Genomic DNA, 17,904 nt, shown 5'->3' with positions numbered 1-17,904 from the left:
ATGGTGCCGGAATTTATGATAAATTAAGCTGCAAAGGACCATGTTAAAGTTATCTTAAGGGTTTCACATAAAAAGAATCAGCACCTATTTTGTTCAGAGCAGTCACCTGAAAGTTCACGTGGTGAAAAGAGCTTCTTACTGGGTATAAACTATGAGCTCTATTTGAAAGTGAAGTTTTAATTATACTTTTCCCTCACCACTTACCATTGGCAGTGGCCATCCAGCTGGGGGACTGGCAACACGGATGCTTTAAACTAGGGGTTCTTTCTTGTTTTAATATTGATTTAACAAGTGGAAGAACATTCATGTGGGAGCTTTGATGAAAATCCTTACATAACAAGCCACCAGATACAGGGGGCAACTTTGTAAAAGTTTGGTGAAGAGATGAGGCATCAAGGGGACATGGGAGAGATAAATTGGGCAGGGCCAAGTGGTGGGAGAGAGGGGAGGTGTAGTTGGACAGCCCTGCCAATTACCAGCCCTATTATCCTTTCTCCTTCCTACTAATGCACTGGCTTAACAGCTACCACAAAGGGAGATGAGGGGCTGAATTCACAGGTCTCTCCCTTTTCCCTTTTCCCTTTTCCCATAGGCACGTTTTGAAAATGGAAAAAGAAAAAAAAAAGGGATCCCTTGTCTAAAGTATCGAAAATGGTTTGTAGCCATTAACTCTACAATTTCCCAGACATGTTAAATGTATAGACTAGCTTAATTAGAAATTTCCCCCTAAGTATCTAGAGTCCCAGACAGGTGAGCTGGTCTGGTTGGTCAAACAAGAGGCACTCTATCAGGAGAGAGATCGGGATGGCACTATGCCAACCGAAAACCCGCTCCTTGAGGTTAAAAACCTGCAGGTCACTCTTGATAATCAGTGAGAGGACGGGGAGAACCCGCTCGCAACACGTTGCTTTGCACCGAAAGCCGTGGCTCGTGTCCCCAAACACCCATGCATGACACACCTGTGCCCATAACTCTGCAAGCAAAACATTTGTAAGGGGGTAAGGAGTGCCATGTGCATTTCTTCATTTGAGCAAAGCGCATCCTCATCATTCACGTTTGGGTTTTCGGAGTGAGAATTTTCCTATTACTCCATGGTTGTTGTTTTTTTTTTTGTTGTTGTTGTTTGTTTTTTTTGTTTTTGTTTTTGTTTTTTTTGTTTTGTTTTGTTTTTGTTTTTGCTGTCATTTGCCTCAGCTATTACGGAGCCCCTTTTATTGAGAACCTATTATGTGAGAGGTACTCGGCACATAAAGACGGAAGACGGTCTCCACTGGTCCACGCTAATCCGTAGGGATTGAAGGACATTCTGCTCTCACCACGCTGGGAGAATTGGTTGCAAACCGGGTTAATGTTCGGCTACCAGAAACAGCATTTGCTTGACAATTTAAAGGAAGGGCCAAAACACGTTTGGAAAATGGCCCAACACTCTCCCTAGCCTTACTCTGAACGTGCGCCGGGCCTCTGCGCTTAGTGTCGGTTCGCGCAAGCGTTCCCCGTCCTACCTATGGCTTTTTATAGGGCGTTAGCAACCATTGTGAAGTGCTACCTCTGTGCCGGGCAGTATAGCAAGCGCTTTAGATACCACATCCTGTTTAATGGAACTTTTTAAAAATGGAGGATTGAGAATCCGAATGCTCAGATCACAAAACTAGATAGAAGTCGCTTGACATTTCCACTTGCAGTCTTCAGAATGAAGGGAGTTTCCTCGAAAGCCCTTTCCAGCTGTAATAATTCTATAATATCGTGATTGTTGATGCCTTCCTAAGTGCTTCATGAGGGCAAGATTAATACTTATTTTTGTTAACTCTCTCACGTCCTCTGCTCTATGGGTGCCTGATAAGAGGAAAGGAATTGAATTAGATTACTTAAAGAAATGAACTTCATTTTTAACAGACGGATTAGATTTGGAGACTAAAAATGTACTAGCTCTTTATATAAAAAAAAGCTATAAAACTGTATGTGCATACAATTTTCCCAGATAGAAGCATTTTTGATTTCTTAATAATTCCTGAAAGGTGTTACTGAACTGCAAATATTTAGAAGAGAGATATTTGGCCTTCAACAGTATGATTTTAAACCCCTAAAAATATAGGTACTCCTAAACTCCTAAAAATATTTCTAGCTGTAATGAAAATGCCCATTTTGGGGGAGCATTCATATACATACTTAACCTGAAAATGGCACACTGAGGATTCCTACTCATTAAATTGCTCATTGCACTGTCCAGAGCCACTGCCCACCTTCCTGGTGTGTATGCTGCTTGTTATCTTTTTTCTGGGCTGTTTATTCCGCAAAGGGCAGTTGCAAAAGAGTTGGAAGCACTTTTTAGTGCTAGGCCATTCTCTAGCTTAAGTTCATGCCCCTTGCTTCTCATATTTAACAGAAGCTCAGATAGCCTGCAGCATCTGTCCTTTCGGCTCCCTTCAGGATTGTGTACATTTCTTTGTCCTACCGTCATTTCGCAAACCACAGAGTTTCTTTAAATAGCAGCCCTATCCCGGTAGAGTTAGGAGGAACTATCATGCTATAATTTGAAGAATATTCTGCTTCAAAGTAGATCGTCCTAATTGACTAAGATATTTGAGACCTACGTTTTATTGCTGTGTTTCTGTTAAGAGGAAGTGGATATGACCATGCTTGTGCAAGAACATTTTAAAAAGGGAATATTGCTTCTTTTTGTCCATACTTGGTTAGTGTGATCAATTTCACCGATGGAGTAACAATGCAACCTTCCTTCCAAGCCCTCCCCGCCCCGCCCTGCCCCACACTCAGATATTCAAAACACAAACAAGCAAATTTGGCTACCTTATAAAAGGTAAACAAGCAAACAAACAACTGAAAATTTTGGCTACTTGTTTACAAAATGTAGTACTTACAGATATTTTAAAATAGCTGTGTGTTGGCATATTCCAAATAAACAATAAATACATACGTACATGCCTCCTCCATAAATGAATAAAGAAGCCACAGTTTATGTCTATCATAATGTTTATCAAAAAGAGAAATTTCAGAAACATGAAATTCACTCTCACTTCACTTCATTTGTCCCTAGATTTAGAAAAGTTATCGATCTGTAAAGATAATAATTCTAAAAGCACTTCATTAGGATTACATACTGTTTTGGATGTAAGGAAAATTTGACTCTATAATAGTTGTCTCGATTTTATGAATCAGTAAACTGTTTCCAACTTTATTTTTTACATACATGTCAAAAAATATCTATAGAAGATTACACAGTGTTTCACTCTGCATCCAGAGGCTGTGATGAAGTATAATCAGATCTGAAGCCGGTTCCTTTTTCCATGTTCAGTTTTTCTGAAGGCACGTTTGTAAATGGAGAATCCTTTTGAGATTCTTCTTGTTCAGTCTCAGTGGTTTTGTTCTTCCTTTTACAACGAATTGCAAAATGCCATTTAACTTCAAGGTTTCTCATCGTGCAACTGTACTGCTACCCACCTTTTTATTGACTGCCTTTCCTTGGTTTTTTGTTTCACCAGCAAGATTCTCACCTTGCTGCGCATTCTTTCCACTCGGCCATCAATATATAAAGTAGAGAAACCTTTCTAAGTCCTGATGCTTACAGCTGCATTCCACTTATCACTTCTTTCCATCCTCGGAGGGAAACTCTATCTGAACTGCCTGAAGTGGCTGTTGCTGGTGTCTTTACTGCTGTTACATGGAAGCCTTTTTAGAATACTATCATTGAAAGCCTCCTGAAGCTCGGTAAAGGATTGTCAGGTTGGATCAGCTATATTCATGTTTCTTTGCCTCAGTGTCTATCTCTGCCTCCCGCTTCCATCCCCAGTTTTCTCCTTCCTTTTAAATTTGTGACAATGAGGTCGGTAATATTTCGATGGGAGGCTCACAAGGATGAATTTGGATAAATCTGAATATGTTTTGTTCTTGGTTCTACATTCTAATTTATGTAAGTTACTGTTGTTTTTGAACACAATCATCATTAAATGTACATTTCATTTAGACATTTATATACATATATTTATAATAGGTGTAAACATTTACATATATATTTAATTTTTTAATGTCTATTTATTTTTTGAGAAAGAGAGAGACAGAGCATGAGTGGGGGAGGGACAGAGAAACAGGGGGACACACAGTCCAAAGCAGGCTCCAGGCTCTGAGCTGTCAGCCCAGAGCCCAACGTAGGCCTCGAGCTCACAAACCACAAGATCGTGACCTGAGCCAAAGTCAGACGCTTAACTGACTGAGCCACCCAAGCGCCCTATATATTTAAAAATATACATATGTTTTCCTTAAATAAAAGTGTCTCTATGTGTGTATATGTATATGTACATATATGTGTGTACATAGGTATACACGTATGTACATGTGTACGTGCTGTATACATGCATGTGTATGTATATGTGTGTGTGTTTCTTTCCTGTAGGAAGAATGTATTTTTATTCAAAATTAGTTAATCATCTCTACTAAATATCAAGAGCATGCTTCATTAAACAAGGGTTAAGAAATATATACTATATGAAATAAAGTTCTAAAATACACAGATATATCTATACGTATGTATACATACATATTCATGCATTTCATTGTCATGTGTTTATTGTAGTATGTATGTAAATATGGATATGTATATAAATATGAATGCATAGATATGCACATTATGTGTGTACGTTACATATGTATGTATACGTGTGTGTGTGTGTGTGTGTGTGTGTGTGTGTGTATACACACATAAAGTGAAATAAAGGCAGTCAGGTCCTTTCTTCAGTTGGAATTCTAGTTTCTAATGATCTAGTTTCTAATGATCCATATAAATATGGATATGTATATAAATATGAATGCATAGATATGCACATTATGTGTGTACGTTACATATGTATGTATACGTGTGTGTGTGTGTGTGTGTGTGTGTGTGTGTGTGTATACACACATAAAGTGAAATAAAGGCAGTCAGGTCCTTTCTTCAGTTGGAATTCTAGTTTCTAATGATCTAGTTTCTAATGATCCATATAAATATGGATATGTATATAAATATGAATGCATAGATATGCACATTATGTGTGTACGTTACATATGTATGTATACGTGTGTGTGTGTGTGTGTGTGTGTGTGTATACACACACATAAAGTGAAATAAAGGCAGTCAGGTCCTTTCTTCAGTTGGAATTCTAGTTTCTAATGATCTAGTTTCTAATGATCCATATAAATATGGATATGTATATAAATATGAATGCATAGATATGCACATTATGTGTGTATGTTACATATGTATGTATACACGTGTGTGTGTGTGTGTGTGTGTGTGTGTATACACACACATAAAGTGAAATAAAGGCAGTCAGGTCCTTTCTTCAGTTGGAATTCTAGTTTCTAATGATCCAGTTATATATTTCAATGCATTTGTATAATTTCTGAAAATTCCTTAACCTTTTCATAAATCCTGACATAGCCAAAAGTGGGCTTGCAATATTACCCTAAAGATTCATAGAACACAGCTACACCACTTTCTCCTTTAGCCAAGTTTTTCCTGAAGAGTTTTAAATAATCATGGAGTATATAGATTCATTCCTTTGTAGCTGTCATTCCACAGCTATGTTTACTAAGAAGTTATCATAGTATGGAAATAGTACATAGAAGCTCTATGAGGAAAAAGAACACACATTGAGATTTTCCCAGAAGGTGCTTCCATAGAAAATAAGACGTTAGTATTCAAGGTATTTTTTGTGCCCACGACTGATGAGTTTTTTGGTTATTCCCAAAAAACTATGCTAAAGACAATGGTCCTTAAACACAGTGTATTAAAAATATCTGATTAATCCATATATGTATTAATGCTGAAAATCACTGTGTCCTTCAAGAAATAGATGAGTATATCTGACAAATAGGCGTCTTGGTATAAGATCCATGTGTCAGGGTTAAGAGTTTTGGTAGGGCTCATCTGAAGACAAGATACAGAACAGAATCACAAAGTATTAACAGGTGTACTTTTTTTTCATTTCTCAGTTTTCTTTAACAGTTTAGATAGGGAGAAAACAGACAAAATAAAATTTAAAATATGTCAATAAACAGTGTTGATTTCAAACTTAAATGATTTAAATGTATCAAAATAGGAAAATACGATATAATTTAAGAAAATATTTGGTCACAAAACTATCCTTAACCAGAGAAGTGAAGATTAAGTTAAAAATTCATAAAATAGGGGCATCTGGGTGGCTCAGTCAATGGAGCATCTGACTTTGGCTCAGGTCATGATCTCATGGTTCGTGGGTTCAAGCCCTGTGTCAGGCTCTGTGCTGACAGCTCAGAGCCTGGAGCCTGCTTCAAATTCTGTCTGTCTGTCTGTCTGTCTCCCTCTCTCTCTGTCCCACCCCCACTCGTGCTCTGTCTCTCTCTGTCAAAAATAAACATTTAAAAATATTCATAAAATACACTTTCATGGAGATGAAAATCTAACTGTAATATAAATAGCATAGGCTTTTTCTGTTGTTGTTGTTGTTTTTTTCTGTGATATTCTAACTTAGTTAGAGATAATAGAATTTAATTTAATTAGGTATTCCCAACTCATAAGTCTTTACCATGAATCCCATCCATTTAACTTAAGAACAAGATTTAATCTTTTTAATGATTTTTGTATTGAAATATTTTGAACAAACAGCCAAATTCAATGAGCTAGCACTTTTTTTTGCCCTGAATCCGGTAACAAGGAGCAGTAAATTCCAGGCCAGTTTATATGCAGTTCCATTTTGTATGTTTCCAGCCAATTTTTCATTAAATTACCATCAAAATGGCACTTGGGCACCCCGTGACTTTATTTGTTTGATATTTTTTAATTTATTCATTAAAATGTGTTTCTGAGTTTTTATCATTAGCCAGATTATGAGTATAGATGAAGCAGCAACATGTCAGTGGTATAAAACGATGAAATAGAGAAATCTGAAGAGGAGAGAAAGTACAGGCAACATATGTAACATTCCTCTCTTTGCTTCTTCCATTTTGCGTGTTTCCACAGTACTGTAGGGATCAGACAAAAATTTGATTTATGGCTTTTTTCAAATTTTGGCTGCTAAAATTTACCAACTGCTTTGAATGCTATGAGTACTAAAAGCATTGAAAGGATGCTCAGTCGTTTCTATGCTGTGAATTTTGGAGCCTATTTATATGAAGATGATAAGAAATGGATAATTGTGCATAACAAGACATTGCATGGGAGAAACAGTGAAGACAGAGGTTTCAGACTTTTTTTTTTTTTTTTTTAATCATAGCCCTTGGTCTTTGAGCATCAGAAGACTTTTAAGTAAGCTCTATTTGTCCCGATAGTGGGAGAAAGTCCTACCAGGACAGTTCCCTGGCTTTCATGAGTAGTTTTGGTGATTTTACTTCCACGTGGACTCCAGAGGGGAAACACTAAAAATGAACAAATGGCATATTGTGTCATATGGAAAAGTTGAAAATGGTGGTTTATAATGAATTTTCTATAAATAAGTATCCATACATCTATCAGGAACACTCTTAAATAATGAAGGCAACTTGAAGTTCCATGCACTGGAATTGGAGGAAAGACAATGGTTCACAACGCTGCATTTTCTTCACTGAAAGCGAATGACAGAAAACATAGCTTATGGCAGCCTAGGAGGCAAATACCTTATTTACAGGAGACTACGTAATTGTTTTAATTCCATTTACCAAGCCTTTCACGTTGACATTTTTCGTGACAGAAGCCAGATGATTTAGGTAAATAGGTGTATGTGATGGATATTTTGAAGAGGTTACCTGACTTGTACAAATATATTTAAATTAAGGTGTTGATATGACATTGGGAATATAGGTAAAAAGAGACATTATCTGTTTTATTAAACCCCTGTTAAGTTTTCTTTAAATACTAGATTACAATGTCAATGATTTACTTACATGGATATTGTTCCTGTTTTCCTCCTAACACAATTATATTAAATTTTAATGACATCAATTGTAATATCTAACTGGTATCTGGAAACTGTGGAGAGCCCAAAGCTTTTATACAAATTTATATGTATAAAGCTCTCACTGATATACTTTGCCAGTAGATATTTTACCTTGAGTAGTCAGCTCTGCAAATCCCTTCCCACAAAAGATTAAAAACATCCTCCTATTACATCTAGAGATTTCTTTTTGTTATTCAAAGCCATGAATAAATTTAGGAAAAATGTATATGATTTTAATGCCTTAAACCAGAAAGCTTCCTTGATTCCTATTAAAAAATGGAATATTTAATGTTTTCCTTCTTCTGTGGTACTTTTTTGATATTGTAGCAAAGAACAAAAAAGAATTCTGAGAACATATAAAACAAAAAACTGTGTTTGAAGTATTGTAATAAAACAACCTTCTTCCTTTAATGCTAAGTCCCTTTTTAATGAAGATCTTCTGGCAGCTCTTGAATGTATAACTAGTTTATATCATGGGATGAAGCTGTCTGTTCTGATGATTGACATGAGCCCACATTACAATGTGATTCTGAAAATTAGTCCATAGAGGTCCTTTTCAGGTACTTCTCAGACTGAGAGCTGCCCTCCAACTACAGCAGAGCCTTTTTAACCCCACTCATTGGTATTCTAATCTGGAAGTGCTGTCCTGCCTTTTAAATAACTCAGGCATTCAGGCTCGTACCCCCCTTGACACATTACTTAGCCAAAGGATTCAAATGAGATTCAAGAAACATGCAGTACAGCACAAAGGGATTGGAATATGCACAATTAATAATCACACAGTTAATTCATTTTTAATGCAGGGAGAATTTCTGAAATTTCACATTGAGATTTGTAACACAAAGTAGTAGCTGTCTACCCTGATTACTTTTCCAAAATTCTACAATATAAACACTATACTTAAGTAATTATTTTTATTTTCAAATAGATTTTCCTGAAGGTGTAGCTTTAAGTAACATTAAGGTTATGACACAAACTGATACGATTTGAAAATACGATTCCTTATTGTCCAGGTATTGCACAAATGAATACCCACACTAAGAGTTTTTACAAGAATGGGAAGCAGGTACATCTCTCATTAGGAAGGGTTGTGTTGGGGTTTTGATTATCTTGGGTCAAAGCCAGCCAAGTGTGTTACACAATGCAATGCTTTGTTTCTCTCATTGTTTTTTTTAGATAAATGTATTCTTACATATCCTACGCTAAACACCTTGCTGCCTACGGTTGAGAGGTGTGTATATATAGCTCATTGCAATAAGAACGTTGGTAGAACTACAACAGTCTTAAAGTTTTAGAGCTACAACCAGGAGTATAACCAACCATTGGGTCAATAACTAGTTGCTAGTTTCTATGTATGACTAATCAGTAAGTGCATTTATTCACCATTTGCACATTGCATGTCTTCTACAAGCCAGATACTGACGAGGAAAATAGTGAACAGGAGAGACAAAACTCCCGCTCTTATGTAACTTATATTGTAGTATGTAGATAAATGGATAGGACACATTCAGAGAATAAGTACTATGCAGAAAAATAGAGCATGGTAAGAGGATGGAGTGATAAAGGAGTGGAGAAGGGGTGAGCAATCACTTAGCAGGTGAAGTTTGGGTGAGAGCTTTAATGAACCATGAGAATATGGAGGAAGCATATGAGACAGAGGAATGAGCAAGAACAAAGGGCAGTTGATCTTCTCAGGTTTGAAGAAACCCAACATGGCTAGAGTAGGAATGGACTGAGCAGAAGAATTGTCTCACAATCAATCTGTTCATCCTTTTTGGACCTAAATGAGACATTCGAGTGGTCTAACTTATTGCATAATCAATTTTGATCCACTGTGCTTTTCCTTACAGAAATATCCTAGGAGCGAAGGAGGAGACAACATACAGAAAATGTAGTTAAGGTATGACTTTGTAGGGAATTAGATTAAGTGGTGACATCTCTCTTTTAAAGCATTTGATAATAATATCAAACAGCTGCATCGCACCCTGGGATAATTATTGGGTAGCTTGTAATTTCAACATTATCGTGTATTTTTAAATCATTTATGCTTTACAGTGATTTGTAACCATACCAACGGAAGCTTCAGAGGGAAACTGATTTGTGCAATTGAACCAGCCATCATAGGGTATTTGTACCAGTACTTTCCCAAAAGATTCAATACTGCTCCATTACCTCCCCCTCCTTCCTCCTTAAACCTACCATTCTCTAACTGTGAAGTCAAAGGAAGAAATCTATTTTCGTGGGAACCAGGCTATGTCCAAAACTCTAAAGATGGTCGGTGTATCCCATCTATATGGAATAGTGGAATTGCATGTTATATAGCTTTTTTGGTGTGCACACAAATGTCTTCAGGCTTTGTTTCAGAAACTATTTCCAGCTAGGGGTCTGATGCTAGCTACCAATTATTTCTTGAATCTATTTATGAAAAGTACAGATAGATGTTTGCATATCCGCTTTAAAGTTTTCTAGGCTAATTCAATGCTGGCTGCCTTCTTTCTGTTCTATTTTCCATTTTTCTTCTATCCTTTCCTTTATTTCTTTTCTTTACTTGTGAATCACTGGGATTGGCACATGACCTTAACCTGGACCACTAATGCTAATTTTTAAGCATGACTAGCTCTCAATTTCTAGACCACAGAGAAAGATAAACTATTTTATTTGATGTCTTACTTTTACTAGTGTCCTGAAAGGTGAAATCATTCATGCATAGGTAATTGCTCTAGTGAGTTTCCTTGATCTGTGTGTGTGATTGTAATTTATAAATACCAATTGGGTAATTGCTGCGAAAGGTTTTAAAAGCAAATGTTTCTAATGTGTAGTTGACACAATGTGTTCCCAATTGATCATATTATTTACAATATTAATGAACCTGATATTTTTCTCCCATCAAGGGCAACATTAGGTTTACCTAATGCTCAGCCGTGTGACTGGTGCACATTTTTCCTGGGAGGAGACGGGGAAGGAAGGTTAGCTCTCTCTACTATGTTATCGTCTGCAGATCTATGCCCAACCCATATGCTGGTCTGGTGCACAGAGCTCAAATTAGGTCACAATCATGAATACCTAGCATACAAAAGTTGAGAGATTTTTTTTTTTTTGGTATGAAACTCTCAACATCACTCCCCTTTTACAAACTTGAATCTTAGAAGATGGCAAAATTCTGCAACAAGAAATACACAATACTCCCATATTCATTATATCTTTCAGAAGATTAATCCATTAAGAATTGGTGCGATTAGTGGTTTACAAGGGAATAAGATAAAATCCTTTCCACAGAAGGTTTGTACTTGCAGGCTATGTCAGGCCTAATGTCAAAGAGAACATTTATATTCATGAATTTGTGCTTGTCATTTTCATTGCTAAATATTCACAACTGGATAATACAAAAATGAAAACAAAACAAAGAAGAACAAATAGTAAAAACAAAAACAAAGCTCTATTGCCTAACTGGACGAATGGTCCATTTGGAGAGGAAATGAGGACATTACCTCAATGTCAAGAAGCAGATTTAAATAATAGCCAGTGTAATTGTAACCTTTCCTTTTGGAAGGCACTCCCACAGGCCTCCAAAATAAGAGAGAAAAGGGGGGATTTCTGTGGCTCTATGTGGATGTTTAATGCTCTTTTTCTCGGTCTCTACATAACTCCAATTAGAGCTTGGGAATCAAAGAGTAGACCCAAAAGGTATTTCAGCCATGTGGTTTGCCTAGCCATTCCTCAAGTGTGCTTTGTAAGAGCAGATCATAAATGCCTAGGGAAGCAGAATGAGAACATCTTTCTGTTGTGATATGGGGGCCTCAACCCAAAAATGAAGGCAAAGAGGAAGCCAATAGTCTTGGAGGTCTTTAGAGTAGAAATCTACCCCCTCTCTCTCCCACATATTTTTAAAAGAAAGAGCTGAGTTGAATAAAAACGGGCCTCTATCATGCCAGATATAGAAAAGAGAAAGAAAAAAAAACTATTTGGATTTTTCCAGTTTTAATTGCTCTACCATTGTGGAGAAATGTTGTCTAGAAAGACAACACAACTGCACTGGTTGTTTATATTTAGGCTAAGTAAGGATCACTTTTAAGTGTAGCCTTCCTAATTATCACAACATATTTAATAATGCATAGGCTCACAAATGAGCTGGCAGAGCATACAGATTAGAAGGGAATCCATATTATAATTAAATCCATTTACAGATCTCTATCCAAAGGAGAACTGCATCATGAGAGAGTACGGATGTGTACTATCACCCTCCATGTACTGATAAGGACTCAGTGGGGTACAGAAGACGAACACATTTGGGTGAGAAAATGGAGACTTTTTACCTAGGGATGATGTAATTTTTCTGGTCATTTTTTATTACCTTGTCCATTCTTTCCACCTCTTCATTTGCTAAAAAGAAGACGACGGTAGGACAGTTCACAGACATTTTGCTAAAAAGAAGAGGGCAGTAGGACAGTTCACAGACATTTATTTTCTGGTCCTCTTTATATTTATATTGCGTTTATTTTCTGATTCTCTTTAGATTTATATTGTCATTTCTCCAAAGATCTCAAAGCTTATGAAAAAATAATGAACATCGCTAATAGGAATTCAAAGGAAGAAGGAGAACAACATGTCAGGATACGAGTAGAAAGGCATTCACCAAAGTACCTGAATGAAAAAACAATCATCTTTTCTCAGCATTGAGCCATTCGCTATTCTGATTTCAAATATTTTAATTGAATTGTTTAGCCTACACACTCCAAATCTTAAACATTTCTGTGCCATCAGTGCTTATCTTTGAAATGAGAGCAACCATGCCTGTCAGGACGGGTTCTAGGTAGTTGGAGGCTGGTTTGTGGTTCATTGCAACTGTTTAGCAATGCTTTGATCATCAAGTACTTCTCTCCAGCAACTCCATATTTATAGCTGCTTTTGTGCTTAGAGCAGTGGTAGCAGTAGCCTCTTATTACCTGAGAGGAATATTAAATTAATAATTTAGACTTTATTGATACATTAATTAAAATGCATTAAATAATTAGCCTTATTTAACAAAATACTAGGTACGACAGTATTTGTGAAAAAAATAGAATCATATCAATAATTCAAATTTCATGTGACCCACGGATGCCTGGGTGGCTCAGTCGTTAAGCATCTGACTTGGGCTCAGGTCATGATCTCATGGTTTGTGAATTTGAGTCCCGCATCTGGTGAGCCTGAGCCCTGCTTTGGGTGAGCCCCGCTTCTCTCTCTTTCTCTCCCCTGCTCTTTCCCTGTCCCTTTCTCACTTGGGCTCCCTTTCTCTCTCTCAAAAGAAAAAGAACAACAAACAAAATTCAGGTGACCTCATTCTTCTCCTATACATACCAAAAATAAATAACACATAGGCACCATAATATTTTAACAATGTTTTTCCATTTAATTTGTAGCATACATCTTTATTGTGATTCTTTGTGCCTGCCTGAGATTTAAGAGCCGTTATCTCATGTTATTTGACTGCTAAGGTAGTATTCAATTGTTTGATCCATTTTCAGATGATTTTGAATGTAAATGGTACATAGAGGTGTCAGTATTATCTTTGGATTGTCAAGATTTCTTTCCTTAGCAGAAATTACAAGTAGTACCTGTTGCTCACATTTAAAAATCACCTTGATTTGATGGTACTCTTGGGTACAATTCCCACTCTCCCATCTTGGAGAGCTTTTTCACTATAAATACATTTTAAAACACAAAATGAGGTGATCTGGCCCATTTTGCTATGTATATAATTTAACCTTCAAAGGATTATGGTCTATGGAGCAAACAGGTTAATAGGAAGGTTTTAAAAAGACATTTTTTCATCTGATGGGACATAATCGTACCTAAGGAGCTGTTATGGTCCATTGTATAAATCCTTCAAATTCATGGACTATTGGCCCAAAACACAGTAATGGATCCTGTAGAGACTGAAAATCTATCATGTTAATATAGCTGCTGCATATACGGAGTATGAAGTTTATTCTCCCATCCACGCCTTGGGAGCTGTGTATGTAATTCACATATTAATAGGCTTGATTCCTAGATGGGATGCTTTGCCAAGCCCTTTACACGGGAAGTAAAAAATTCTTCTCAGGATTTACATTGAAACCAATGAAAGTAACATATTCCTGTAAAACACTGCCATGTCTAACAAAAATATTTGCTTGTTCAGAATTCCCAGAGGAATCACACCACTTCATGTTTGTAAAGCAACAAAGAGCTTTTTTAAAGTTGTTAGTTTACAAATCAGCACCTGAAAAAATTCAATTGTATCCAGCTGAATGCCAAGGTACAGTACCTTCAAAACGCTTTTCATTGATGTTGGCAAGAATGGTTTTGTTCTGAACACATATGTATATTTCTCCTCTTATAGACCAAGGGCCCTTTTGGAACTCCTCAAATGCACTCTATCACAACTTCTCAGTTTCTCCTTAATCTTATTTTCTTTGTCTCCCCACAGAGCTATAAAAGCAAAGGCTATTGGCAGCACTATTTTATGATCACTCAGAATACAAATCTGCAATGTCAGAGAACCCTTGATCCGAATCTCTGTTTCTGTCCTGAACTGCACAAACATAATGGGACTCACAGGCTGGGGCCAGTGCAGGGTACAAGCAAGCCTATAAGGTCCTTCTCCACCCAATAGGCCCTGATAGAGTGGTGGTCATAGATGATGGGTTATTTCTACACAGTTTTACTCTATCTAGAGGGGACAAAGGAATTGAAATAATGTCTTTCCTCTGTGTTAACTATGTTAACCCGTTTTCCAGACATGTATTATTATCATTAGTTTCAGTGCCAAGTCTGACAAGTTTTCAATTTTTGAAATTTATCATGACAAGGGCTTGGCAAGTACGGGTCTTCATTACCCTCTTTACCACTCTCCGTAGACTCTATCACTGACACGAGGGACTCTTACAGGAGTCAAGTGAAGCCCCTTTCTTTAACTTTCAGAATGCTTCTTTGTTGCAATTCCCAGGAATTGCCAAGAAAAAAACAAAGATATGCCCAAACAATATTATTTCAATGCTGAAAACTTCACTGGCTTCAGAGAATATAATGGCTATGATGTTGACTGCCATATAGGATGATGGTCTACAACTGCTGATTGCAGCTGATAGGTTCAGGGAAGGACTCTCTTAGCCCAAGTAAAACAAACTGCAGTCCCTTCTCTAGTTACTGGTCTGCTGGTTACAAATAACTGTCCAGCAGTTTGGGTACTTCACCCACGCTGCACCCATCAGACTCTAACATCATTTTAGAAAAAAAAAAGTGTCTGCAAAATCAATTTCTCTCTGGGAATTTGATGCTGTGCTTTCTACAATTCAGGAGAAATCAACAGCCATCTTTCCTGCTCAGAAGACCAGAAGAACAGCAGCAGTTGGTCTGCAAAGAGAAAGAGAAGATTAAATCGGATATTCAAAGAATGGAAGCCAGATATGAAGGGAGAATCCTAATGATACTTGTGTCCTTGAATGCAATTGTTACTTTGTCCTTGATTTGTGAAGATCAGAGTATCCTTAAAATGAATTCTTCTTGTCTCTTGAATCAAGATTTGGATTTGATTTTTGTTACATTTAATCTGAAGTCTTAGTTTATATATATTTCCTAACAACAAAATGTATTTCTAAGTAATAGAAAAATACAGCTTGTTTTATAATAATTGCATAATTTGTTCTATTTGGAATAAATTAATGGTTGCAATTGATTTTAAACACAATTTCAGAAAAATATAGACTGCTTTCCAAGTTTTAAAATGGTTTATGCAGTATATTAAGTTGGGTCTTAAGTACAGAACACTTTTAAATTCTAAGGTTAAATTAACAACAAAAGCCTAAGTTTTACATTTTAATCATGTTTAACTATATTGACTTTGTTTTTTGTTGATGCTAATTTTGAGCTTTAAAGAAAATTTCAACAGCCTTCAAAGAACTGGGTCTTAAAAGTATTTACTGATTGAATTTATTTTGGGGGTATAGGTGAACCCAGAAGTGTTCCATGCCCTGCGTTTTTTTTTTTTTTTTTTTTTTTTTTTGGAATGGGATAGGGGTAGGTAAATATGGGAACAAAGTGAGAGATGCAGTAAAATGAAATGATCATAAAACAGATCACTGAGGACAAGTCTTCTGTTGCAGGGCATGTAAAGAGTTTTGCATTATGGTCTGGATGTAAGACCACCCCTCAATAACTGTCTGAGCAAATGGAGGTATATCTACCCACCTGTATCTTTTCATAAGCACATTTAAACTTGAGATCGGGAGATTTCAAAAACAAAAATTTAAAAAGGAAAGAAAAATAACGTAATCCTTTTATTAATTATGGATCAGAGATTGATTGAATACTATTTAGATTTCTTAGTCTGAATGACCTATATTGGCCAAAAAACTTAAATTGAGGATATTGACTACTGGTTCTGATTTATTATTACCTAGGTCATTTTCACAGGTTATTTAATTTCATTGAATTCTTGTAATATAAGCTGATTTCATGTGAACATAGAATCTTATTTATTGGTTAATGAAAATGATTTCATAGAAAGTGTTCTCTAAAATTATACTTTATTTTTCAATAGAGAGAATTTGTAAAAATTATTCAGAGCTATTATTGTCAATAAAGCATTCTAAGTCACCCTCCTCACATGGTTCAAAGAAAAACTTTTCTACTTATGTGGTAAAAATGTAGAAGTAACAACTAAAATAATAGACATGGAACCTATAGCTTCCAAGGATGCAGAGAGGAAGGAAAGGAGAAATCAACCAGGCTTTGTATCCAACAAAGGCAGGAGAGGAGAAAATTATGAAATAAAAAAAGCATGGCAAATATAAAAATAAAAACATAGGTATTATTTCAAATAACCATAAGACATGTACCTAACATTAATACATGTAATTAACAACCACAATACACATAATAGCTTACACCCACTGATTAAAAGTCTGAAACTTTCAGATCAGAGTTTGAAAATTCAAACCAGGGGTGCCTGGGTGTCTCAGCTGGTTGAGCGTCTGATTCTTGCTTTTAGCTCAGGTCATGATTTCATGGTTCTTGAGGTCGAGCCCTGCGTTGGACTCTGTGCTGGCAGTGCTGAGCCTGCTTGGGATTCGCTCTCTCCCTCTCTCTGACCCTCCGTCACTCATGCTGTCTCTGCCTCTCTCAAAATAAATAAATAATCTTAAAAAAAATAAAAATAAAGATCCAATCCAATGTTGTGAATGAAAATAAAATGATATACCAGCAAAACAAATAATAAAAGAAAGTTAATGAAGAGATTAATGTTAACAAAATAGGAAACAAAGCAAATGCATTAATAGAGTTAAAGAATAACAGTAAGGTTACAAAAACCAATTCACCAAGCAGATATTAAAAAATTATGAATTTGTGTGCACCTAAGAATGTAGCCTAGAAATAGGTAAAAGAAAATGTGACAGGGGCACCTGGGTGGCTCAGCTGGTTAAGCATCCGACTTTGGCTCAGGTCATGATCTCGAGGTTCATGAGTTCAAGCCCCACGTCGGGCTCTGTGCTGACAGCTCAGAGCCTGCAACCTGCTTCAGATTCTGTGTGTGTGTCTATCTCTCAAAAATAAATAATTAAAAAAAAAAGAAAACGTGACAGAATTACAAAGATAAATTTGACAAATTCAAGTAATAACTGGAGATTTTAGGTAAATAATTTTTAAGAATGTGAATTATTTATCATTATCAAATATAATGATATCCAATAGGTAATGTATATAAATAAGATAAAGTATATACAAAATTCATGTTTCACAAAATCTTATTATGACATAAAAGAACACTTAACTGGGGATAATTCCATGGTCACACATGGGAATGATGTCAAATATCCTCATATTAATACATCTGTAAAGTCAGCGGAATTCTAATCAAATTGTTTTTATGGAGTTTGATGAGCTGATTTTAAAATGTGACTGGTGGAGTAAAGGTTAAAAATTGCAAAGGTTAAGATACTTTGAT

The 17,904-nt window shown here is 36.2% G+C and overlaps 1 long non-coding RNA gene across 3 annotated transcripts in view; it reads left to right on the top strand.

The window, feature by feature from the left end:
• Positions 1–15,385, top strand: part of LOC122241363 — a 178,850-nt gene extending 163,465 nt beyond the window's left edge. Inside the window, exons 1-7 of one of the 3 annotated variants that reach the window (XR_006221459.1) lie at positions 9,122–9,171; positions 9,791–9,840; positions 10,832–10,906; positions 12,125–12,230; positions 13,340–13,414; positions 14,101–14,217; positions 15,258–15,385. This is a non-coding gene — a long non-coding RNA (uncharacterized LOC122241363). Of the gene's footprint in view, positions 1–9,121; positions 9,172–9,790; positions 9,841–10,831; positions 10,907–12,124; positions 12,231–13,339; positions 13,415–14,100; positions 14,218–15,257 lie in introns of those variants that run through there. The other 2 variants (XR_006221458.1, XR_006221460.1) reach the window with 2 other exon arrangements.
• Positions 15,386–17,904: the final 2,519 nt, after the last annotated feature.

This window comes from Panthera tigris, chromosome C1, assembly GCF_018350195.1.
Source record: "Panthera tigris isolate Pti1 chromosome C1, P.tigris_Pti1_mat1.1, whole genome shotgun sequence".
NCBI lineage: Eukaryota > Metazoa > Chordata > Mammalia > Carnivora > Felidae > Panthera > Panthera tigris.
The sequence above is the reverse complement of the archived record's forward strand: the minus strand, read 5'-3'. Positions and strand labels throughout refer to the sequence as shown.